A 27,735-nucleotide genomic window follows, 5' to 3' on the forward strand; every position below is an offset into this window, starting at 1 on the left:
AGAGTAAGGTGAGAGATTGTGTAAGAATCTGTACTGAATCAACCAAATTGTTCAGCCTGATGGATTGCAAGATTGGGCTGAACAGGATCGTCTGAGTCTCACATATGTGTGCTCGGAGCATACAGAACAGCCTCCGTGAAGAACAATACTGTGAAATATTTGAAAACAAGACAAACAAGCTGCCTCATGAAAGCAACAAAAGCCAGGGCATGAAACAAATGAAAAGTCAGGCAGACCCCCAGAGATTTTTGTAGTCTGCTGAAGTGCTGACTGCCACGGCAAGAACAGTCCAGACACCTTATTTTTCAAGAGTTTCCTCAGGCTGGGGCTATAGCGCAATGGCAGAGCGCTTGTCTAGCACGAGAGGCCCTAGGTTCAATCTCCAAACAAGCATAGCGCTTCCTCTGGCAGGTCTTCCCTTTCTCCTCCAGCAAGGCCAGAGACAGTGAGAGCATAAGAACCACCAGCAAAGGAAATCCCAGAGGGTATTTATTGGGTTTGGTACAACGAAAGGATTCCAGAGTCTGGGGTAGACATAGTTTTGTTTTGTTTTGTTTTACAGAGTACAATAAATGGTACTTTTGTCTAACTAGGAACTACTTAACAGACAAAACATTAAACCTCAAATACTAGCCAGTTCATACAGGAATCAGGAAAAGCCGAAGATATATCTGTAAGTACGAAAAGGAACTGAACCTACACTGGTACCCTGGTGTCTTAGAAGACGAGGGTAGATCTCTGAAGATTGATGATGCAGTTCAGAGGTACAACTGGCCTAGTATGCATAAGGCTAAGCCAGACAATAAAAAACAAATAAATTACCAATAGCCAGACCTAAAGGTAAACCACAGGCATGGAATTATTTGGATAGAATACTGTGCTAACCTCAAGAGATGACTCATTGGCACTCGCTACATATGCATGAGGACACAAGTTCAGAAGTCAGAACCCACGTAAATGTCAGGAAGGTGAGGTGGCTCACATGCAATTCCAGCCTCTGAAGGTGGAGACTGGAGATCCCCAGATCAAACTGGTTAGCCAGACTAGTCACATGGCAGACTCTGGGTTTGATGAAGAGATTATTTATCCATTTTAATTGGACAAATAATCAAGGAAGATTCTCGACATCAAACCCAGGCTTCTATACACCCACACACACACACACGTGCCCACACATATGCAAAGCTTGCATATACACATGCACACTAAACATACATGTGAAAATGAGGAAGAAACCTCAAAGCATTAGGAGAAAAGTCTAGTCTGATTTTTAGCAGAATGCCTTCCTTTCTGAAATTATATATAATTATGTATATAATCAATGTAAAAGCTGGTAAACCAAAGAGATTTGCTATTAACACAGTCTCTCATATATAGATAGATACAGATAGATAGATAGATAGATAGATAGATAGATAGATAGATAGATAGATAGATATTTTTTTTTCTTCAGGAGTTGGAGTCATTCTTAGATACATAAGGAGCTCTGTTTGGAATCTAAGGCCAACCTGTTTGGTATTCTGTCTCAAATAAACAAACAAACAAACACCCACCTCATTATATAAAAATGGCCAATTCAACTATGAGTAATATATACTTTACTTCTAGATGGTTTTCAACTTCTCCTGTCCAGATTTAAATTTTGTAGGGAAAAAAATGTTTAACTTATGACAGGCATTTGTAATCCTAATAACCAGGAGGCCAAAGCAGGATGAACAGGGTTAGAGGCCAGCCTGGGTTATGTAGCAAGATCATATTTCAACCTGCACACACAGTAAAACAGAAAGTAGGAAGCAGCAGCACAGACTAGCAGGGACTGACAGCTGCAGGCCGGCAAACACTCTTTCTGAATGAATGACTGGAGTCCAAGGCATGGCTGAGAGCATTTGGACACTGAAGCTCTCTACCTGCCTCAGATCCCTAGCATAGCTGAGAAGAGACAAACACATTAAAACCAATGCAACTCCTCGTAGACATTTGTTCACAGAATCAAGAATAGCCAAAAACCTCCCAACTAGCAATGTTGCATATCAAATACCATGGCTTCCTGAGGAAGAAAAAGGGGAAAAGGAAACATGGGCAACATTTTCAAAAGGACTCGTTTCCAGACAGTGTATCAGCATCCTCTCTACAGAGACTTGATCCTTACCTTCTGGAGAACTGGGGAAATGACTGGGAACGCCTCCTCTGAGGATGGAGTCATCAACAGCTTGCCTGTCTGTGGACTTATATTTATACCCAGGAGATCACATGTCTCTCTAGCTCGGCTTCCTCATTAGCATAAGCCTCGTCTTCAATAAGCAAGCATCCCGTGTTTTAGATGAGGAGCAAATGCTAACTCACATGCTCTCCCAGACATTTATTTGGTATTTTTAACTTGTCAAAGTCAAAATTGTAGGAGCAATTAAATTGCTGTCAGCTTTAGGGATATTACCATATGCTGGAAACTTCCTAAGATACAGAACTGCCATCACTCTGCATCCTGATAAACTGAGGCATGTTTAGAATTCATTTGTGTTTTCTTCAGAATTTAAAACAACTATACTCACAAAAGCCAACCGTCCTACTTAGGCCTTTGTAACTGGAGAACTGGCAGTGCTGCCCCTCCCGGGAGCTTGGTGAGATGATGGAAAACATCAGAGTCCACCACAGACCCACTCAGCCATAGTCTGCATTTTAATAAGTTGCCCGGAAGTGGAAGCTCAGGGAGAGTGAACCATTACCCAAAATCATTTCACAAAAACATCACAACTCACACCCTGCTGGGGTGGGCTGAAGCCTACCCCACCCCACCCCACATCCAAACATTTCAGGAGGCCCATGGAGGCCCAGGTCCGGGCACCACATGTATGTACATCCATCCACTACAAAGACAAGGACACCAGAGCCCTTGCTCTGCAAGACACAGACGAGCACCGGGCAGACAGGAAAGTAATTTATCTTTAAAGTTGGTGACAGGCTTGCCTGGTGGCACAATGGAGTAAGGAAAGAGTAGTACCTAGCCCAGTTTAGGAGAAGAGAGACGGGACGGTCAGAGTAGAAGGGAAGAAGGAAGAAGCCAGGCCTCTTAACAGAACTAAAGCAGGCAACCCCAACAGAAGCCCCAGAAGCCTGGTGTGACTAGAACCTCCGCCTGAAAGTCACCCGCTGGGGATGGAGCTTGGTGGCTGACTAGGAGCCCAGCACGTGCCAGGCTCTGGTTCCATCCCCAGCACTGAAAAAACAAAACCAAACACAAACAAAATTATGGCTAGGCGGTGGTGGCACACACCTTTAACCTAGCACTTGAAAGGCAGAGGCAGAGGCAGGCAGATCTCTGTGAGTTCGAGGCCAGTCTACTCTACAAAGTGAATTCCAGGACAGCCAGGGCTGCATAGAGAAACCCAGTCTCGAAAATAAAAATTATGAAGTAAAACATGTAAGGGCCTAGATTTCATATTTTCCAAAACAAATCTGCATAACAGAAAGTCATTTCTAAATCCCTATACTAAGTTTTTAAGAATTTAATTTTTTAATTTTAGGAATTTTAATATTTTATAACATTTTTATTTATTTTTGTGTGTGGAAGTCAGAACAACTTGAGGGAATCAGCTCAGGTCCTTGAGATCAGTGGTGAGTCCCCTTACCGGCCGGGTCATCTTGTTGGCCTCCAGGAGTATGTGGTTTGGGGAGTTGATCAGTGTGTTCCACAGAAGGAAGACTGATTTATAACGCTAGAAACCAACAGATTTATAACTTATGAAGCTTCTAATATCTCTTAAGTCGAATGTGAACTTACTGCTTCTAAAATCTTACTATGTAAATAGTCTTCTATTCAGATGACCTTTTACAGTCTTTCTCATGTATCGCTCAGGGTTCCACAGTCTGCTTAATAATAGATTGGGAAAGTTTACTTTGCTTCTGGCTTTCTTCCCACCCTGGTTGCGCTCCACAAGATCTGCCAGTTTAGAAATAATGACCTGCAAACCTGAACAGGTAAGTGATCGTGCTAATAGCTAGGTTTATAAATCCAAACCTCCTCTGTGGAACCCACCCATCCACTCCCAATAAGTGGAAACTGGATCTTCCAAGGCTCCTGCATGTGGAGGAAGGGTACAGAGGTAAGCACTCAGACAGAAACACAGCCAAAACACCGTGCTCCCACTGGAAGCAGGGCAGAGAGAGAGAGAGTTCCCGGTGCTATGGGGAAGCCTACAGAGCCTCAGCATGGTAAGTTATGAGCACTTGATCTAAAGACCAGCAGCGTGTCTGAGGGCACCATCTATCCACGGCTCTTCTACCTTACAGGCAGGTATCTTCGGTTCATAAAGAACCTAACTCAAGAACATGAGGACGGACTGAAATCTGTGGGTAGGTCTCATCTCCCACAGTTGGAGCTGTGCCCTCGTTCCACACAGAAGCCCAACTGTTCTTACTCTATGCCTTGGCCCTCTGAAAAAAAAAGAGTTTATGACCAACAACTAAAACTTTAAAAAAAGTACAGTGGATGCAATTTAAACGACCCCTACAGCAGTAGCACTTTATTTAATTTTTTTTTATGCTTTAATTTTTTTGGTTTTTCGAGACAGGGTTTCTCATTTCTCAGTAGCTATGGAGCCAGTCTTAGAACTCATTCTGTAGACCAGGCTGCCTGGAACTCACAGAGATCCACCTGCCTCTACCTCCCTAGGGCTGGGATTAAAGGTGTGCGCCACCACCACCCAGCACTTTAAAGATCAGTTCTTCACCAAATGTGAAGTTCAAGTGCCTGCTTATCAAGAGCTGTAACTCCCAAGGTGAGACGTTTAACAGGGAACACCTTCCAGAGACTGTAACTCAAGCGAAGAAACCAAACTTCAGCTACAGCTCCTAGCACAGGGTTTTTAAGGGGTGTAGTTACAAGTGAGGGCGAGCATCCACATCACAAGACCCCCTGCACAGCTCATATCACAAGTACCCTCTGAACAGTCCGCATCACAAGTACCCTCTGCACAGTCTTTGGGTTATTAGAAAATGTGAGTGTGAGGTAGCACTGTATAAACGTAATCCTAACAATCACTCCTACTTTTGTTCAAGTTGTTGTTTTGTAAATTGCTCATTAATCTTCTCATTCTCCTTACACAGTGGGTCATAGCTGCTGGGATGGTCACCATCCTCAACCCTGAGGAGAAATAAAACCTGGTGATTAGGCAACTTGTCCAACTGCAGTAGTCAGTCAGGTTGTGGTAAAGCAGGAACCACAGAGAAAGAGGAAGCGTGGGAAGGGGAGGTGGCAGGTAGTACCTAGAGCAATCATGCACGGCTTTCCTTGGCTCCCAGCGCCACCCTCACAGTCCTTCCTTGACCCATTACCTTTCTTAGGATGCTAAGTAATAGACCACGGTGAGTCACAACAACTGCTCCAAGGACAAGGTTTCAGGATTTTTCTCCTTCTCTATGTAAAACAAACAAAGGCAGTGGAAGGAGCCTAGAACATTCTGAGTCTGCCAACAGAGTCCTCCTGTCTCACAATACACTCCCCATAAAAAGGAAACTATGGGCTGGAGATGTAGCCCGGTTAGTAGAATCCTTGCCTACGAGGCAACGAAGCCCTGGGTTCAGCCCCAGATCAATAATCCAGGCCTCCTGAATCCCAGCATTCAGGAGGATCAGAAGTTCAAAGTCATCATCAATACACAGTGAGTTCCACGCAAACCTGGGATACGTGAGACCCTGTCTCATACAAGAAAGGGGCGAAGGACACAGAGTCACAATGAGTACATGAAGCACTTTTTTCTTCTAGTTTCAACTCCAACATAGTTTTCTTTATTTGGACGGTGTATCTGTGAATTCAGCTTCTGTATACTGAAGCAGTAAGCCATTTTTACATTACAAAAGGATCCAACATGTGGCATTACTTTGAGGCAGTGACTGAAAGTTGGGCTCTCTTTCTAATCCCACTGACCATTAGTGCAATGGGAATTGGTATGCCTAGTCAATGAATACATGAATTACACTGACCCACTTAGGAAAAAAATTACTATTTTTAACTCATTTTGGGGAGTGTTTTTAACCTGAATTTTTTTCCTTTTTCTTTTTTTAAAACTACTTAAAACCATTCTATTATAGTTGCTTAATATGCAAAGTATATTGCTATATATAAATGTTTTTAAAGGTTTATTTATTTATTGGTATACAGAATTTTGTCTGCATCTGTGTTTGCATGCCAGAAGAGGGTGCCAGGTCTCATTACAGATGGTTGTGAGCCACAGGTAGGTGCAGAGAATTGAACTCAGGTCCTCTGGAAGAGCAACCAGTGTTCTTAACTTCTGAGCCATCTCTCCAACCCATAAAGGAAATGTGCAGCAGAGACACTGCAAAGACCCATCTCTTATATGAAAACAAGTACATAAATGGCTTATGTGTGACTTGTTTCTTTTTTTTTTTCGAATTTCTTATGATTTATTTAACTTCATTTTATATACATTGGTGTGAAGGTCTCAGATCCCCTGGAACTGGAATTACAGACAGTTGTAAGCTGCCATGTGGGTACTGGGAATTGAACTCGGGTCCTCTGGAAAAGCAGTTAGTGCTCTTAACCACCAAGCCATCTCTCCAGCCCCGTGACTTGTTTTTCAAAAGCATGCATGAAACCACACAAACAGAAAGAAAAAAAAAAAGAAAAAGACAAATCATAATCTCCTTGGTAAATAAAGAATAAGTACTTGAAACTAATATAATTTGTTTTATTTTATTTTTTCTTTTCAAGACAGGTTTTTCTGTGTAGCCCTGGCTGTCCTGGAACTTGCTCTGTAGACCAGGCTGGTCTTGAACTCACAGAGATCTGCCTGCCTCTGCCTCCCAAGTGCTGGGATTAAAGGCGTGCGCCACCATGGCCAGGCCCAATAATGACTTTTATAGGGACGTCATCAAGGGCTGGAGATCTGGCTCAGCAGTTAAGAGGACATATTGCTCTTACAGAAGACATGAGTTTGGGTCCCAGTATTGATGATCGATGGCTTCTAACCACCTGTAATCACAGTTCCAAGGGCCCCCACACCTTCTGGCCTCCATACTGTACTCATGTGCAAAAACCCACACTCACATACACACATATACATAATAAAAGGTTTTTTTAAAAAAATATTCCTTCATCTAAAAAAGAACATTTACAAAAACCAAGAGCAATGGTCTCTTGCAATGCTGAAATAATGTAGTACTCTCAGTCCCAGAACAAATCCATTTCTGTCCAGCCCCATCCTGGCAGCACTAAACTGTCCAAGAAAGCAAGAAAAAGAAACAAAACACACAGTAGGGGAGAGAAATTACCAGGTAACAGGACTGCGCTCATGGAAAGCTACCAAGAACCTAGTGATAACTCCCACCCCTGCAGAGGACAGGGTGGGTCGTGACAATCTGACACAGCTTCAACTACAAAAAGACAATAAATCACAAAATCACACTTCCACACATGGTGAAGGGTTATGAAAGTGCTAGAAACCAAAACTGGAATTCGAGAGGCACGAGCACCCTGGCGTGAGTTGAGTATCCCCAGCATCTTCTCTGCAGACTATGCCTGTCCCAGGAGGGGTGCTCTACTGCAGAAAGGGGTTACAGGAAGGCTTTGTGAAGGGTATGGGGTTGATGTGCGGATTAATGTTACGAGGAGCTTCAAATTGTTAGCTAATTCTTCCCACAGACTCTCTAAAATTCCACTGCATAGCTACCAGAATGGATAGAAGAAAATGATGGGAAATAGCAAGTATCGTCGAAGCTACACAGGTGCCCAAACTCATACACTGATACAGGGAACACTAATCCACACGATCATCTTCAGAAACTGTTACTACAAGCGTGATGTGTCACCCCTATAATCTTGACCCTCCAGGGTACGGGGTAGGAGCATTACTACAAGTTCAAAACTGGCCTGGACTATAGAGTGAGACCCTGGCTAAAAAAAAGAGAGAGAAAAAAATCATTTTTAAAAAAGATTTATTTATTTATTAAGCATACAATGTACAGCTGGCAAGGAAGGCACCAGGTCTCATTACAGATGGTTGTGAGCCACCATGTGGTTGTTGGGAATTGAACTCGGGACCTCTGGAAGAGCAGCCAGTGCTCTTACCCTCTGAGCCATCTCTCCAGCCCCCAAAACCCCAATCATTATATAATAATGTTGACACGGCAAACTAACAATTCTAGTAATATATGTGTGTGTGTGTGTATATATATATATATATATATATATATATACACACACACACACATTCAAAATAAATGCATCATCATTCCATAGCATTATGATAGTATGCTCAGTGACTGTATAGAGATATACTGTGGCTGGGTCTGGTGGAGCATGCCTCTACTCCCAGCACTTGGAAGGAAGAGGCAGGTGGATCTCTGAGTTAGTGGCCAGCCTGGTCAACAAAGCGAGCTTCAGGACAGCTAAGACTGTTACAGAGAAACCCTGTCTAGACAGGAAGAGAGAGAGAGAGACAGAAAGACAGACAGACTGTGGTTCAATCACACAAGTGAGTTAACCAATAAGAAAACAAAACACAACAGTAAGGATGGGCCTCACTAATAGGTTGAATGAAAAAGGCTGGATACAGGAATAAATGATGTATACACGCATGTATATCAAGCATGAAAACAAACCAAACTATGTGTTCACCTGGAAGGCAATTACCTTGGGAAGACACAGTAAATAAAAGGATCACAAGGAAGTCCTCCTGGTCACATGCTGGTTACACAGGTATGTTCAGTTTGCAAAACCACATCATGCTAAACATGTATATATTACAATAAAAAGTCCTTTCATACAGCACAGTAAAACAAAAGTCAGTTACTAACATTATAAATATCAGTCATCAAAAGCCATCCTGAAAACCTTAACAATATTCTAACTCAATAAGTTTAAGAAATAACAGTCTGATTACTGTGACCCTTTCTGCTTGTGTCCTGTGACAACCACTTGTTGATGCCATCACAAACACAAGAACTAGGAAACCCAACAGAACTTGGTGTGGTGACACAGGCCTGTAACCCCAGCACTTGGAAGGCTGATACAGGAGGATCATGAGTTTAAGGCCAGCCCAGGGCACAGAGCAAGATCTTGAGTGGGAGGCTGGGGGTGGGGACACAGGAACTAGGCACAGTGGTACATTGTTTCTAACCCAGCACTCACTCAGGAGGCAGAGGCAGGTGGATCTCTTTGAGTTGGAGGCCAGCCTGGTCTACACAGAAAGTTCCAGGAGAGCCAAGGCTACACAGCGAGACTCTTGTTTCAAACAAGTAACAGTAATGATCTTAAAAAGGCAAGGAGGCCTATATAAGGCCAGCAGGGACACCACAGCACAGCATGGACACCATTGTTACTCCTCATTCAAAAACAAGCTTTTAGTCATTACTTACTTTAAACTCTAAGACTTAAAAATAAAGGTGGGATATATCTCAGCTGTAGAGCCCTCGTCTAGTATGTGCAAAGCCCTGGATTTCATTACCAGTACCACAAAAAGCAAACAAACAAGACAAAAGAAAAAGCCTTGATAGTCTCCAAAAACAATTGAGTGGCCAGCACTAAATGTAATAAAAAGTAAAAGCCAAACAACTATTATTATTATTATTTAATGACATGGTCTTTCACTGAGCCCGGTGATCATCACTAGGCTGGCACTTCACTGACTGAGCCATCTCTCCAGCCTCCCAAATAATAAAATCTTGAATAAATTCCCTCCTCAAATTTTTCAACCTGTAGAGCCTAGAGAGACAGCTCAACAGTTAAGAGCACTTGCTACTCTTCCGGGGGATTGGGGTTCAGTTCCCAGAACCCACATGGAAGCTTACAACTGTCAGTTCCAATGAATCTGACATCGTCTCCTGACCTCTGATAGGCAGCAGGCATGCATGCAGGGCACATACAACACTCAAGCAAAATACGATACACATAAAACAAAACAAACATTTTCCAACCTTTATATCGGACAATCAGGATTTGAATGATACAGATTCAGAAAGGCAGTAGTGGCGCACACCTTTAATCCCAGAACTGGCAGAGGCAGGTGGATCTTTTGAGTTCAAGGCTAGCCTGGTCTACAGCAAGTTCCAAAACAACTAGGTCTATACAGAGAAATCCTGTCTCAAGACAGGTTTTTCAAGACAGATCTTCTCTGTAGCTTTGGAACCTGTCCTGGAACTAGCTCTTGTGGACCAGGCTGGTCTCGGCCTCCTGAGTGCTGGGATTAAAGGGGTGCACTACCACCACTTGGCTCAGCTTCTTTATTTTTAAGAGATATCATATAGAGTTAACGTGTTTATCATATAACTTAATGTGTATGAATGGATTATCTTTCTCACAGATGCCCCATGAACCCTTAAAGGCTGATGTCACAGGTCCTAAAGATTAATCCAAATCAGTACTGGCCTGATAGTTCTCTGAAAACAGCCTCCGAGGAAAGCAACTCACAACTGCTCATACTCTGTACAGAGGCTAGATCTCTTGAGGGCTCATTTGAACACCACACACACCCTGGTTGAGACACAAGACAATCTGCCCACCTCGGATAATGCTGGTTAAGAAAACTCTGCTGGCCCTCTTAGCATGGTTCAGTAGCCATATTTCATCGCTAACAAATGATCTCTTTGTTCCTCACCTGGGATACTACTAGGCTCTTGGAATTGGACTTAAGCATCTCAAGAGTAAAATATAATGTTCACTTGGGTTATTAAATTGACAGGGACATGCTGCACCAGACTTGGGCAGACTTCACAGGTTCTCTCCAGTGAATACATTTAACTAAACTTCATGAGGGCACTGCCTGGCACATTCAGGGCATCAACAGACGGCAGCTTATTATCAGAACCATCGTTGTTACTGTGGCCCTATAAGGGTGAGATGCAAACAGACTGTCTCAGTAACCACTGTGTTATTACTGGCATTTTGACTACAGGCTCGTGCAAATTCCAACTGTATACTGTCATCTCCAGAGGTCAAAACATCATCGGGCAGACTATCAGGAAAGCAGGTAGCTAACAATTCCTGTGTAATTGCTATTAGGGAGGCAATATTTATAGCTCGTAGTTTTTAGAAGTTGACAATTTCACCCCCTCTCCCAGGGGACATCTGGCAGTGTTTGGAGACATCTTTAGCTGTCGTAAACGAGGAGTACTGGGGCCAGGGGTGCTGCTTAGCATCCTGCAGCACACAGGACAGCTCCACTGGAAAGGATCAAAACATCAACAATGCTGACAACGAGACTCTCCTTTCCAGGTCTGCTACTGCCCCCAGATAATGGATGAGAATCACTACAACCAATTCTATACACCTAGGATCAGGAGACAGCCTCATCGAAATGCACTAACTATCATAAACTCCAATCTACCTACCTATACATTTAAATCAGAAAAGGCTTAAAAGAAAAGGAAGAGAACAGACCATGAAGGAAAGAGAAAAAAAAAGGTCTACAGGAACTTGTCCTGGAAAGAGCAATCTAAGGCACAAACACAGGGTGAACAGTAAAAAGGCAGGCTGACCCTTAGAAGCCCGGACTGGGCTGCCCTTCCCGACCCTGTTGAGTCAGGCTCTTGCCCAGCACGGGCTTTTTAAGGACATACATTCGGAGAATGTATAGATCCTGGGAAGTGAGACCTCAGGGAAGTTACCTGGCAAAGTCCTTAGATATCAAGCACCATGTCAAACCATGTCGCTAATCTAACGTACCTATAAACTACACAGTTCTAGAGGGAGGGGAAACCTATGATAACAGGCCACCAGGTCACCTTTACACAGAAGAATCTTTGAAGAGTCAAGCTTACTGGACTTGAAGGCACTTCTCTCTACTCAATGAATTGATATGCCCCAGACTGAACTTGTTTTTGCTAACATGGGCTGTCCATGTCACAACAAGGCTAATTAAAAGAGAAAAAAAACAAGATACTAATGTTTCAAGGATATCCATCCCCTTCTTCAGTTTGCACCCAAAATTACGTAGACAGCATGCAGAGTTAGGACTTGTCCTGAGCTCTATTTTCAACTTTTTTATTTTTTAGAGACAGGGTTTCTGTTTGTAGCCCTGGCTGTCCTGGAACTTGCTCTGTAGACCAGGCTGGCCTTGAACTCACAGAGATCTGTCTGCCTCTGCCTCCTGAGTATGCTACCACCTGGCAAGGGTATTTAGAAACAGGAACTCAAGCCTTATAATATTTGCATCCCCCAGGGAACAAGGACGGCACCCCATCCTCCGCAGCCCAACAGGGGAGACAAAGCTTCAGTCAAGTGCAGAGGTGTATCCAAAGACAGTCTGCAAGAACCGCCAATGCCTGCCAAAGGTCAAAGGTCATCAATAAACAGGGCAGTCATTCACTGGCTGTGGGGAGTGACAAGAGCCAGAGGAGCAACTTCACAGGCAAGGGATGTGCCAGCAGCGGTGAGACAGGCGCTGGTCACACTGGGGCGGGACGGTGGGACACAGTAAATGAGGAATATATAGGACAGTGAGAACCAGGGTCCTCACATCAGGGAAAAGAGTTACAAATATGTAAGGAACAAAAGCCAAAATTAACCTTGTAATTCACTGGAGCTGTCTGTGTGATCCTGAAGCTTTCAGTATCCAAGCAGATATAGAAATACAAATGTAAACATGTCTGTATATATATATATGTGTATTGTGTGTGTGTGTTTCCGTTTACACACATGAATACATATACATATGCATGTACATGAATAAATATATACAGATACATGTATTCATCCACAGATAAGATACCTATTTATTATTTACATAAACATCCTGCCTTCATCCTGTCACTGAGAGGACCCCGGGCCCCAATTTTTCCTCCCTAAGTAGCAGTGTATACTGTACCATGAACTTGCTTTCTAACTTTGACTTCACCACTAAAAACAGCCACGGCTCCTTGGAGAAATGGTTGATTTCATAACTAGAAACCTGAAACATCTTGCGGATCAAAAATAATAAAATGCTAACAGAATGATGGGATAGTCAATGGATAGACGCTAGCATTCAGATTCCCAATGTCCACATTAAAAACATAAGTATTACATTAAACAGTAACTGTAATGAATTAAAGCTGGCCAGGCATGGTGCCACATGCTATAATTATAGCACGCAGGAAGCAGAGACAAGAGGATCAGGAGCTCAAGGTCATCCTCTAATACATAGAGAGTCTGGCACTAGCCAGGGCTACACAAGCCTGTTTCAGGGGGAAAAAACTAGACAGAAACCTCTATGTGGATCTGGACAGACGTCTCATTTGATAAAGTGCTTGCTATGCACGTATGAGGGGTTGAGTTCAGATCCCAAGCATCCACGTGAGAAAACTGGGCATGGTGACATGCACCTAGAGTCCTAGTAGTGGAGAGGCAGGAGGTCCCTGGAGCCTGCTGCTCTTGGGAAGCGTGTGCTCCTCATTCAGGGAGACATCCCACCTCGAAAGGTAAGGTGAAGAGTGATGGAGGAAGGCATCTTATGCTGACCTCCAGCCTCCACACTAGACATGCACATGTACACGCACACAAACATGTGCACACATACACATCACAAAATCTATTCTGAAAGATAAATAAAAGGAACAAAGCAGGGCATGGGTGGCCCATTCCTACGATAGCAGCACTCTGGAGGCTGAGACAGGAGGAACATAAATTAGGACCAGGGGCTGAGGAGACTGTTTAGTGGGCAAAGTGCCCGTGTAGACACAAGGACTTGATTCCAAACAGAAACGCCAGGCACGGTGGCACTCATTTATAACCCTGGTGCTGGGGTAAGCAGCCAGGACAGGCGGATACCCAAACTTGCTGCCCAGCCAGTCTAGCTGAATCAGTGAACTCCTGATTAAGTGAGAGACCCCGTCTCCAAAAAATCAACCTTTGGTCTCCACACAGGCACTCAGGCGGACACACAACAAACAAATAAATAAATAAAATTAATAGTTTCATTTGAAAATGTATTTGAATAGTTTTAAAGTATTTCCCCAAAAGATAACAAAGGGATAAAGTAACGTTTTAACAAAAGCTAGCTAGGATGAACTGTTAAATTGATAAAAGTAAGGCAGGTAGTGGTGACCCACACCTTTAAACCCAGCACTAGGGAGGCAGAGGCAGGGGGATCTCTGAGTTCGAGGACAGCCAGGGTTACACAGAGAAACCCTGTCTCAAAAAAACCACAAACAATAACTAATAAAAGTAAGTATCAGTAAAGAGAGCAATGAACTCCAGATACTGTTTGCTAGCACACAAGGAGAACACTGCTAGCAGCCCTGTGGCAGCCTCTGGGGAGCTGGGAAACCTCCACTGAAACTCAAACTGGGGGCACGCTACAAGGCACGTAAACTCCAGAGTCAAGGTCGGAAAAGGTAAGCAAAGACTGTGCAACTATTCCTGTCAAAAGCTAAGGGGATCTACAACAGAAGACAACACTAATTCTGAGCTGAATGTCTTCTTTTAAGATCTTTTTAGTAAATGATGCAACCGGAGCAACCGATAAATCTAAGCAACCGATAAATCTGAGACCTGAGGTTTGAGTGGCAGTAAGTGTACAATGTTACTTTTCTCCTTCCTTTTATAGGATAGGTACAATGTGGTATTTTCCTATACGTAGCCACTGTGGACTGATTAAATTAAATGAATTAATATATCTACTACCTCATATTTATATTTTGAGGTAAAAGCATTTGAATTTTACTTTCTTAGCAATTTAGAAACATAGTATGTTGTTATTATTACTAACCATAGTCGCCATTCTGAAAAACAACTGGAAGATTTATCTCAGCTGGGGATGCAGCTGGGTGGCGACACAGCACTCGACCCTGGGATCATTCTTTAGCACTGCCATGGTGACAGTCTTTCAAGACCCTGGCCTTTCTCACAGGGCACCTCTTATTTCTCCTGTTTCCTACTTGACAACATGAACACAGGTCCAGCTTTCCCCAAAGCCTGTGTGCCTTAAAGCATCATATTCTAGGGACTGACTGTTACTGAGCCCAAATTTTATAGGCTGCACAAATCACACAGCCTTGTAAATGTCACCTGGAGCCTCTTCCTCCTTCCTCTATGGACTGCTTATTCAGAATACACGGATTCTTCCCCGAGTCCCATAGAAAAACTATCTGCCTCTGCACAGGAGCACTGTGAAGAACACAATGACCAGCTCAAGAGCCAAGAGCCCTCAAACCCAAACTGTGTGGTCAGTGACATCAGAGACGTGGCATCCCACAGACGCAGGAACTTTCCAACATGCCGAACCTTCACCATACACAGGTCAGGATGAGGCTCTGAGCCAGATAAAATCTAGAGGTAGTAGAAAAGCATCTGGCCAATGAGAGACAACTGTGTAGCTGAGGGGCCAGCACCAAAAGGATAACTGCGTCTCAACTCTTCCCATGACCAAGAACCTGGTGAACACGCCTAGAAATTTTCCAGTTCATAATACGTGTGGCTCATACTTATGTCCCAGTACTGGGAAGGCTGAGGCAGAAGACTTCAGGCTTGAAAGTCAGCCTGGGCTACATAGTAAGACTCTGATTTATTAAAACTAAATAAACAGACAAACAAATAAATAGAATATAATAAAAATCTTCTAATTCAGAGCACCCAGAACTGAAACTACCCAGCATGGAGCAACCCAGGACTCTAGACAGACACATGACAAATTCTCAGTGGACACCTATATGTGCTAAGCACTGTGCTAGGTACCGGGGATAGACTAGAGGCAACGCTTGCTCCTCCAGAGCTCCTGCCCCAAACAGAAAACATGTCCCCAAACCAAGTATCCTACAAGCTGGGCAAGCACAGTGCTTATGGCAGGACCCTGGACTGGAAGTATTCCTTAAAAACACCCGGCTGTGGGACTACCTAACAGCACGAGAAACAGAAAGGCCTCACTATCTCTCCCTCCCTCCTCCCTCTCTCGTTTGTTTTGAGACATGGCCTCATGTAGGCCAGGCTGGTCCACCTCCAACTCCTAACCCTTCTTCCTCCACCTCCTAATTGCTGGGTATTACTGGCCTGAGTCACCACACCCAGCAACCTTTTCTCATTATTTTTTTTTGGGGGGGGGGTTTCAAGACAGAGTTTCTCTGTGGTTTTGGAGCCTGTCCTGGAACTATCTCTTGTAGACCAGGCTGGTCTCGAACTCACAGAGATCCGCCTGCCTCTGCCTCCCGAGTGCTGGGATTAAAGGCGTGGCCCACCACCGCCCGGCTTTTCTCATTATTATTACTAATACACAAAACAGATGGGTTTTTTACTTCTACCCCCTACCCACTCCTGCTCTCCCCCTTCTTTTCCCTAGCTTTCACTCTCCACTAGCTTCTTCCTTAAGCCCTAACAGACACCTTTATTCTCCTTGCATTTGCTTAGGCCTGCTTTTTCCCAGATATCTGATTTTCCCACACAATACCGCATTTTTTGTTTTTCAGAATAATTGTGTCAGACCCCACAAACCTTGGCTTCTATCCCTTACTATTTGCTGATGGCCAATAAAATGGCCTTTTATCTTTTCTCAATATCCCATTTCTCCTCAAAACCTTTTTGACTGAGCAATCTAACCATTCAGCTCCTGACATCATCTTCCATTCTCTGAACTCCCACACTCTCCAGATTTGTTTCCCCTGTATCTCTAAATGCCAGCATTTCACGAGGTCATGTACCGTCTACATCTCTACATAAATATTTTCCGTACAGCCACGTGTGTCCATATGCTCAACTCTACATCCAATCTAAGAAATCAGCTTAGACATTCTAACCAAAGTCCAGGCACATTAAAGGCATATTAAATGGCTCTAGCAAGCCTCTCCTGACTAGCAATTCCTTCAGACTCAGGGCCACTTAGCATATCCTTTCTAAGCCTACCTCCCTATCTGACTTCCCTATATCCACTAGAGATGTCAAGCTGCCTTCAGGGAAGTGATGGTATAACAGCTAATCCCTAAGGTTCCTGAATGAGCCCACATGAACTCATGTCTGGCTGAGCCACGTATTGGGAATCATTGAACAGTTTAACCCCTCTGAGTATCAAGCTGAGAGTGGGGGGGTGCGCACCTTTAATCCCAGCACTTGGGAGGCAGAGGCAGGTGGATCTCTGAGTTTGAGGCTAGTCTGGTTTACAGAGTGAGTACTGGGACAGCCAGGGCTACCTGGAGAACCCCTGTGGGTGTGGAAGAGAAGGTGGGCAACAAAAACAAAACCATTTCCAAGAACAGCAAGAGCCTCGCAACTGGATCTATTTCGCTTATATCTGGGGTCATCCATTTCTGAACCTTAAGCAGCAGAGGGAATTTAAGAAGCTTTTGCAGTAGCTCGGAACTCACCAACCTAACTTTGACCTTCTAACTGCACCCTTCCCCCACTACATCTGTATGAACTAGACCCTCATTTTATTTCCCTTCCTATGTGATTAAGGACTGTTCAGTCCCATCCACTAGCCTGAGAAGCCCCGTGTCATCCAACTTCCTGAAGGCAAAGCCAGCTCTGAAGTGCCCATGGGACTGTGCCACTGTGTCCCACTACAGTACCTGACCAGCCTGTTCTCTTGGCATGCCTTGGGGAAACCAACCACCTGCCAGACAGGACCAACATCCCACCTGGACGGCCTTCTTCCCACAGTCTGCAGCTCAATCTCTCGTGTCTTTTCCACTCTGACTGTCCCTCCTAGACTAGGCTCACGCAGCTCTCACCTTAAAGTCATTAATTCTAAGACCCTGGGCTCCGCCCCACACGCCCAATCAATTATTATAGGCTGCTGGATCCTTCGCGTGTCATCTAATGAGTCCCCTTGTCCCTGCCATTTACACTTCCGAGTATGTGTGTGTATGGGTATCAAGTATCTACTCAGCCACACCAGCCTAGAATTCCTGGACTCAAGTCGTCCTCATACGTCATCCATCAAAGCAGCTGGGACTATAGGTCTGTGCCACTGCACCTAACCCATTCACACTCATCCATCCCTGACCCCACCCTACCCAATGCCAGGAATTGAACCCACAGCCTCACGCATGACAGCCAAGCCCTCCACCAACAAGGGCACATCCCTAGCCTCTATTTGCACTACTTTGATGTCTACTTGAATTTAAATTGTGCTTCTAAAAACCAAAGAGACTAATCACCTAAAAACATAGCTTCCACGCCAGGTCATCACTGAAAGAGATGCATTTTAACTTCCTATGGGATAAAAATCTCATCTCTCAATGATGAGTTTTCCTACTTCTTTTAGCCTTTGCTAATCCCGTGTCTTCTGTGTGTAAGTCTACCAACTATACCCCATTCATCCAAATTTTCTAATTTGTTAAATCCCATGTTCTCAGTGGAACCCTTCCTGAGCACTTTCAGCAGAGGTAAGCAGTGCAAATGAGTCAGGCAGAAGTGAGCCAAGGACGTGACTACAAAGGAAAGAGAGATTATTCCAAAAAAGATCAGAGAGGTGGGGACAGGCCAGATTCCATAGGCTCTTCTTGGACATTGTAGAGATGATAGAAGATGTCTTTAAATCTCAGTAAATGGCAGAGCAACGGAAAGATTTTTATAACAAATAAATAAAATGATTTAGATTTCAAAAGATGATGCTATAGCAGATGGCAAGGTTATGTACAGAGAACCAAGTTCAGACATAATGGAATTGGCAAAGAGGCTATTCTGTTCATCTGAGTGACACAGAATACCGTAGATGAGGACAGCAGAGGGAGGTGACCAGAAGTGGGACGCATATAATAGGTGGATAAAGGATTAAAGAAAGAAGTTAGGGGGTGTTGGAGAGATGGCTCAGAAGTTAAAGAGCACTGGCTACTCTTTCAGAGGTTCTGAATTCAATTCCCAGCAACCACATGGTGGTTCACAACAATCTATAATGAGATCTGGTGCCCTCTTTTGGTGAGTAGGCATACATGCAGTCAGACTACTCTATATATGATAAATTAATCAAAGATGGCTAAATTATTAGCTTAAACAAGTTGAAAAGGGCAAGGATGCAATCAGTGATAGAGTACATGCCTACCATGTCAGGGTCCCAGATCCAATTTCTAGCATTGCAAGAAAATAAACAAACAAACAAAAACCTTACTTTTAAAATAAAATACAAAAACAGGGCTGGGGCAATAGCTCAGTGGGTAAAATGCTTACGGTGCAAACATGAGGACTTGAGTTCAAATCCTGAGCGATGGAGGACAGAGCCAGGGGAATCCCAGGAAGTTCATGAGCAATGAGCTAGTCTGGAATATACGATGGCAAACAATGGAGAAGACCCTGCCTCACACAAGGCAAAGACGGGCACATATCCACATGTTCACTATGCCAAATGTGCATGTTAAAGGACTAAAAGAACAGACTTTGTGGGGAGGAGATCAGGGCTGGGGCTGCAGGAGAGCAGAAAGAGACTGGGCAGGGGTAGGAGAAAGGGCTGGCGGTAGAGGGCAGTCACGGAGCTTGTCTAGCATACACGAGGCCCTGGGTTCGACACTGGAGAAAGTTATCTAGATAGCTTTTGGACATGTTAAGTTTAAAATACATATTGAGAGGCTGGAGAGATAGCTCAGCAGTTTTTCAGAGGACCTGAGTTCAATTCCCTGTTCCCACAAGGCAGCACAGCTCCAGTCTCAGGGGATCTGACACCCTTTTCTGGACATGTGGGCCCAGGCATGCTTACACGCACATGGTGTGTAGACACACATGCAAGCCAAACACCCCTACATATAAATAAAATTACGCATGCATACACACATACTGAACATATAAAGAATGTGTTGAGTAGGAAGTTTATTCCCTAAGGCTGAGCTCAGGTCTGAGTAGCAAAGGCATAGCTCTTAGAATGTATTGACGGACAGGTTTGCATTAGCAGTGTCCATACAGAAACCATGCAGTCAAATGTGCCTTGATATGCTCTTGGGGTGACTGGGGAATTTAAATAGATACATGTGGTTACACACAGTGTCCTCTGACCACCAAGTGAGCACCCTCACACTTGTGCTCCCATACACAACATACAATAAATGATTTTTACAAGGCAGGATTGAGTCCCAAAAAGGAAACAGGAAAGGGTATTCCAGAACTGGAAATGAATAAGTTATATATAATAAACAACCAACTGGTTAAGTATAACTAAAGAATAAAGATGTAGCTCTGTTGGTAATATGCTTGTCTATCATGTATGAAGTCCTAGGTTCAACCCCATGTAGCCGAGTATATGTGGGTTCAACCAAACATGAACCAAGCATGGTGGCTCATGCACGTGTGTAAATCTGTAAATGTGTAATCTCGGGAGATGGAAGATCAGAAGTTCAAAATCATCCTCAACTACAGAGAGTTTGAGGATAGCTTGGGATACATGAGACCCTGTCTCAAAAAAACAAACAACGAAAAGCCCACAACAATGTGTGAGCTTGCACTGGGCATGGTGGTTCACACCTGCAGTCCTGGGAACTAGGAAGGACAACTGCCAGTGTGTAGTCAACCCGTGCTACGTGGCAAGACACTCACTCAAGGAGAAAAAAAGGGAGAAAAAGTAGTTTGGACTTGAGTTGGCCATCGTGATACATGCCCAAGATTCTAGCACTCTACAGGCCGAGGCAGGAGGATCTCCAGTTTGATGCCAGCCCTTGAGCCACACACAGAGCACAAGTGAATTAGTACAGAACCGCTGGTTGGATCTAAACAACACAATGGCCCAGGGCTAGTGGCACAGTAAGGGGACTAATCCGACAATGCCAGGAGTTACTGAGGTCTGAGTTACACATCTGAAAAACGCATCTACTCTGGAGACCGCACAGACTGTTTTATCAGAAAGAGTGGTTATGAAGACGGGAAGCAGAAACTCCCTGGGCCTGCAGTCCTCTTATCAGCCGTCCATCACTGCCTGTGTGTCTGACTTAATACCCTCTGACCATCAGGTAAAAAACCCTTGCTAGCCACTGGCTTCCACCAACCCGAAAGCTAAGGATATGGTGAGAAAGTGCCAGAAGCCTACAGAAAGACTTCTCAATTTGTTGTGGCCAGTCTGCCTGATACCTCAATGCATTGGCGAATTGCACAGATCTGTGCCTTTCTTCTGCTGTGATTATAAAATTTCATGTAAGCCAGGAGTGGTGGCTTAGACCTATAATCTGTCTAGCATGGGAGGCTGAATCTGTGAACTCTAGGCCCCACTAAGGTATACAATTAGACAATGTCTCAAAAAAGTAATCCATTTTTTGTGTGTTAACAAAAAATTTTTAATGCAGACAGATTTTAATGGACAAAAAAGATGGTTAAGGCAGCTTTTTACAAATTTATCAAATTTTATCTTTTGAGTGTGTGTAATTTATGGTATGTCAATTAAAGCTCAATAAAATCTTTTTTTTTCCCCCTGAGACAGGGTTTCTCTGTAGCTTTGAAGCCTGTTCTGGAACTAGCTCTTGTAGGGTTGGCCTCAAACTCACAGAGATCGGCCTGCCTCTGCCTCCCGAGTGCTGGGATTAAAGGTGTGCGCCACCACCACCTGCCTTAATAAAATCTTTTTTAAAAAGACAAAAAAAAAAATTGACAAAGAAGAGAAGCAGTTCCTCGGAGAAGAGTGAAGTTTTTTATTTAACTAATTGATTTATTTAGAGACAGGGTATCACTTATATCTCAGGCTACCCTCAAATTCCCCCATTCTCTTACCTCTGTCTCTCAGGCACTGAGATTACAGACATGCCAGCACAGCACAGTGGCTCACAACCACCTGTTTTCCAGCTCCAAGGGGATCCAACATCCTTTTCTGGCCTCCAAAAGCACTGTGCTCACACGTACATACATACATATATACAAACAATTAAAAACAAAAACACTGGGCATGGTGGCAGCACTTGGGAGCCAGGGGCAGGAGGATCTCTGTAAATTCAAGGCCAGCCTGGTTAACAGATTGAGTTCCAGGACAGTCAGAGCTACACAGTGAGATCCTGTTGAGAGAGAGAGAGAGAGAGAGAGAGAGAGAGAGAGAGAGAGAGAAAGAGATAGAGAAACAGTAATTTTAAAAAAATGAACTTTATGGGGTTAGCTAGATAGCTCAGAGCCTAAGGCCATGAGTTGTTTCTGGAACCCCTACAGAAGTGGAAGGAAAGATCAACTCCACATATCTGTCCTCTAACTTCCACACATACATACAACCACATAGACATAAAAATTTAAAAAGAATTTTATGAGTTCTACTTTGAAAGGAAGGAAAAAGATATGATCTTTTAAAAATGATCTATTTATTTTTATTTTATGTGCATCGGTGTTTATCATGCAGGTATGCCTGTGAGGGTGTAAGATACCCTGGAACTGGAGTTACAGACAATTGCTATCTGCCATGTAGGTGCTAGGAACTGAAACCGGGTTCTCTGAAAGAGCAGTCAGTGCTCTTAACCACTGAGCCATCTCTCTAACCCCCAGAGTTGTGATTTTAAGAAAAAAGAGCCGGGCGGTGGTGGCGCACGCCTTTAATCCCAGCACTTGGGAGGCAGAGGCAGGCGGATCTCTGTGAGTTCGAGACCAGCCTGGTCTACAAGAGCTAGTTCCAGGACAGGCTCCAAAACCACAGAGAAACCCTGTCTCGAAAAACCAAAAAAAAAAAAGAAAAAAAAAAAAAAGAAAAGAAAAAAGAAAAAAAATTTAAATACTTTTTAAAATAAACTGGAAGAATCAACAAGGAATAAAAGTGGAGATGTTTAATAAAATAACAGAAGCAAAGGAATATAATTATCCATTATTTATGAACAAAAGCTCCTTGGGGACAGGATTTATGACCAACTATCTCTGCAACCCTCACAATGCTGAGCAGAGTGGGCAATCAAAATAATATAGATATTCAATTAATGAGCACAAATAATGGGCCAACAATGCGGGATGCCCTTCTGTAGATGTGCTGCTTTTATTGGTTGATGAACAAAGCTGTTTTGGCCAATGGCTTAGCAGAGTAGAGTCAGGAGGATGGACAGAGTGAGTAGGCGGAGTCAAGCAGACACCAGTTAGCCACTGAGGAAGCGAGACAAGTAGAAAATGAGGTAACGCCACAGCCATGTGTGTTAATTTAAGATTTAAAGCTAGCTAGGAATACGTCTGAGCCATTGACCAAACAGTGATGTAATTAATATAGTTTCTGTGTGATTATTTGGGTCTGGGTAGCCAGAAACGGAAGCACAGTCTCCATCTACAATGGAGATGTTTAATAAAATAACAGAAGCAAAGGAATATAATTATCCATTATTTATGACTGAAAGCTCCTTGGGGACAGGATTTATGACAATGCTGAGCATAGTGGACAATCAACATAATATAGATACTCAATTAATGGGCACAAATAATGGCCAAACCAGCAGAAAACAGTAAGGGCAGACTGAAAGCAACTCAACTGATGGTCCTACTCAAGGTTCCAGAGCCTAACATACCTAACGCTATGGAAAGTGTCCTAGCCTTGGCTGTCTGGCTGAAAGATAGGCCAATTCTCTGGGTGGGTATCTAGGAAATCTACAATACAAGCAGTAAAATATAAAGGAAAGCAATTTTTATGAAACTCACACAAAGACTCCCCACTCCCACCCCACACTCTGGTGAGATTGCTGTGTACCCTAACTTTAAGGTAGATGGACAGAACATAGCCTTTTATTTTGCAGGCTGATGTGGAAGATACTCAAGGACACCTGGTCTTTTTAAACTATTAAAAGGCATTTGCTTGTTTAAAAGTGGTTTAAAAGCCTGAATTGTTTCCCAAGGCTTTGTGTGCTACAGGCAAAGACTTTACCACTGACTGAGCTCTACCCCACCCACAAGCCCTAAGAGGTCTGAACAGCTTAAATCACAACTGTTTCCTAAGCGCGTGGAACAGAGAAACACAGAGCACAGTTGACAGGCAGGCTGACTGGAGTCCTGTCCCAAGTGGCTGCCAAGGATGGAGTATTCTAGGTCCCTAACAGTTAAGATAACTCCACAGCCCCGATATTCACTACAGTTGTTTGAAGAACTGCTTTTTATTTACTCGTTTTTATTTGTTTAAAATTTGTAAGAAGCTTACATGGTTTATGTGTGTGTGTGTGTGTGTGTGTGTGTGTGTGTGTGTGTGTGATCATGCACTTGTGTGGAGGTCAGAGGGCAACTCACAGGACTTAGTTCTCTCACTCTACCACGTGGGTTCTGGAGACCAAACTCATGTCAGGCTTGGCAATGAGCGCCCTTACCCACTAAGCCATCTCACTGGACTTCTCTCACATTCCTTTGTTGAGAGGTTAGACCAGGAAACAAATGCTCAAACACTGGCAAAGGCATTACAACCAGACAGGCTGTAACAGGCTCTCACCTATTCTTCCAGGTGATGAACTCTGTTCCAGCGTTTTTCTGGCTATGCACAGTAAAACATGTCCTGGAAATCTGCATGTGGAGCTAAAATGCTGGCTCAGTGGTTAAGAGCACTGGCTGCTCCTCTGGAGGACCCAGTCCCAGCTCGATCTGACTTTTCCAAAGCTTCAGTCACTCCTTTTCATGTATAGCTTTTCTTTCTTTTTTTTTTTTTTTTTTTTTTTTGGTTTTTTCGAGACAGGGTTTCTCTGTGGTTTTGGAGCCTGTCCTGGAACTAGCTCTTGTAGACCAGGCTGGTCTTGAACTCACAGAGATCCGCCTGCCTCTGCCTCCCATGTATAGCTTTTCTGAATAGTTGACTTGATTCAGTAAATAGTGTTGAGCCTTCTGAATTTCCTTCTCTGACATCCTTGAAGCTTTGATTCATCAATGCCCTGGACTTCATCAATGAAGACAGCAGCAGGAAAAGAAAAGTCTAACTACAAGTAAAATACACAGAGGCTGGGCACGGAGGTGGATGCCTATCTTTAATTAACCACTTTGGAGGGAGAGGCAAGAAAAAATAGCCTGGGCTACAAGAGGCCTTGTCTCAGAAAATACATCGAGCATTGGCACAATGGCTCATTAGTTAAGAGTACTTGCTACTCTTCCAAAGGACTGGAGTTCAGTGTCTGGCAGCTCACAAAGTACCTGCTTATAACTCGAGCTTTAAAGGATCGGACCCCTCCTCTGGCTTCCACAAACGCAGACATTCACTTACATTTGCATACACACACACACACAGAGAGAGAGGGGGGGGGGGGGGGGAGAGACTGGAAAGATGGCTCTGCAGTTAAGAGTACTTGGCTGCTCTTTGCAGAGAGCCTGAGTGTTTCCCAGCACCACCACATGGCAGCTTACAACTATGTATAATTCCAGTTCCATGGGATCTGGTGCCCTCTTCTGGCCTCTGTGGGCATAACACACAGTGCACTTGCCAGACAGGCAAAACACTCATGCACATAAAATACAAATTAAATGTTTAAAACTAATTAGGGCTGGCATAATGGTGCACACTATATTTATTTTAGTTTTCAGTTCATTTATTCACTTTATTTTGTGTGTGTACTTTGCCTGCATGTATGTGTGCCATCTGGGTGCTTGATGCTCTTAGAGGTCCAAAGAGAGCATTAGATCCCCTGGAAAAGGAGTTATGGGTGGTTGTGAACCATTCATATGGTAGTTTGAATGTCCCCACTATTAAGAGGTGTGGCTTTGTTGGAATAAGTATGGCCCTGTTGGAGAAAGTGTGTCACTGTGGGGGTGTGCTTTGAGGTCTCATACATGCCCAAGCAACACCCGGTACCTCAGTCCACTTCCTGCTGTCTTCTGATCAAGATGTAGCCAGCACCATGTTTGCCATGCTCCCCGCTATGATAATAATGAAATGAACCTCTGAACTGTAAATTGCCACCTCAATTAAACATTTTCTTAATAAGACTTGTGAGCTGGGCAGTGGTGGCGCACGTCTTTAATCCCAGCTCTCAGGAGGCAGAGGCAGATGGATCTCTGTAAATTCAAGGTCAGCCTAGTCTACTAGAGCTAGTCCAGGACAGGCTCCAAAACTACAGAGAAAACAAACAACAACAAAAAGAGTTGCTGTGGTGGGGGCTGGAGAGATGGCTCAGAGGTGAAGAGCACTGGCTGCTGCAGCCGGGCGGTGGTGGCGCACGCCTTTAATCCCAGCACTTGGGAGGCAGAGGCAGGCGGATCTCTGAGTTTGAGGCCAGCTTGGTTCTAGGACAGTTCTAGGGCTACACAGAGAAACCCTGTCTTGAAAAACCATAAAAGTAAATAAATAAATAAAACTTAAAGTAGATGTTCCCTTTAAAACTATAAATTTTAGCTCAGCATGGATGAGCATGCCTATAACCCCAGAAGTACAAAGATTTGTATCTGAGGCAAGCCCGGTTTATGTAAAAGTTCCAAGTCACACACCAGTCAGGGCTATGTAGTAAGACCTTGTCTCACAAGCACAAATAAGGCTGTGAAGGAACTCCTTTGGTGAACCCAACAATCCCTAGTTCCTTCATTCCACAGCACTGCATAAACCAGGCACAGTGGTACACCCAGGTAATTCTAGGAGATGGAAGGAGGAGAATCCAGATCTGTTATCCTTGGCTAGGTAGGAAGTTCAGGCTACCTTGGACTACGTGAGGTCCCGTCTTTATTTTAAAGATAAATAAATAAATCTGAAAGTTGTCTATAATCCCAGCACTCAAGAGGTTCAGTCAAGATTTTAAAAAAAAAAAGTCTGAACTATATAACAATTTGTCTTTTAAACATTTTTTTTTTAAATTCTAGAAGCCATGTATAGCAGCAGTACATGCCCCTAATTCCGGAACTTGGGAAGCTACAGAGGTACAAAGCCTATGCTTACTGCACTCGCTTCTCCCAGAGATTGTTTTTCCACACTGTAAAGGATTTTATAGTGTAGTGGGAAATGGAGGGAGGGAAAACAAGTTCCATAAATTCCTCATCGCCACTAGTCCCGCCTAATAACGCTGCTGCCTTCACAGTCGGGGCCGGAAAGACTAGGCCCGGCAGGCATCGTTCTCTGCCTCCGGTTGCACACCCTTTCATCACACACAGATCTTTGCATCAAATCTCCTAAACTCCCAGTTCCATCAGATCACACCCCACCCCGTCAGCTTTTGCAGGGGAGAGGAGTACTGGGGATTGAACCCAGGGCCCCCGCACACAGTAAGACAAGCAAGAACCCATTGGGCTATATCCCCAGCCCTGCTGATTTGTTTTTAAAGAGCATCTCCCTAGGTTGCCGAGGCTGACCTAGAACTCCCTCTACAGGTCCTGAATTACAATCGTTTTGCCTCAACCTCCCAAGTAACAGGGATTACTTGTGTAATTCGAAACTCTTAATGAAACCCTAATATTCACTATTATTTAAAGATTCCGGGGACGGGGGACGGGAGTTTCAAGGCCCAGGGTAGCATTATACGGCATTTGTGCCTTCTTAATTCCCCCTGGGAAATTCCCCCAAAGCTTCAACTAATCTATTCACTATCCACCAAACTACCAGTACACCTGGCCTGGATTATGTCCACACATGCCCAGATTCCATAACTTTCGCCATTGCTTCAAAGATCAGTCCAGACCCCCTAACCCACCTTCTGCCGCTCACTCTGCTCCTGACTGTCCATTGCCAAGCTCATCGCTTGTCAAATGGTTTCAGCCAAAATCAAAGTTGCTTGGAAGGCAGATCACATATGAACACAAAGACCCGCCACAGTGCGCTGCATTCGGCAGGTCAAATATTACTAAAATTCGGGAGGGCTTCAAATAGTGATCTTAGTAAAACTCGCTATCTCTCTTGATTCACAGAAAAAGAAAGAAAAGAAAAAAAGAGATAAAAAATACCTTACGCCTTTATTACAAGACTGAAAATTTGTAGTATACACAGAGCGGGGTAAAGCGGAGGGAGTACG

General features: G+C 43.8%; 1 protein-coding gene across 2 annotated transcripts in view; it reads right to left on the reverse strand.

Annotated features, from left to right (window-relative positions):
• Positions 1 to 27,735, reverse strand: part of Ide (insulin degrading enzyme) — a 96,760-nt gene that overhangs the window by 67,834 nt on the left and 1,191 nt on the right. The gene's annotated exons all lie outside the window — the stretch shown is intronic.

This window comes from Microtus pennsylvanicus, chromosome 5, assembly GCF_037038515.1.
Source record: "Microtus pennsylvanicus isolate mMicPen1 chromosome 5, mMicPen1.hap1, whole genome shotgun sequence".
In the NCBI taxonomy this organism is placed as follows: Eukaryota; Metazoa; Chordata; class Mammalia; order Rodentia; family Cricetidae; genus Microtus; species Microtus pennsylvanicus.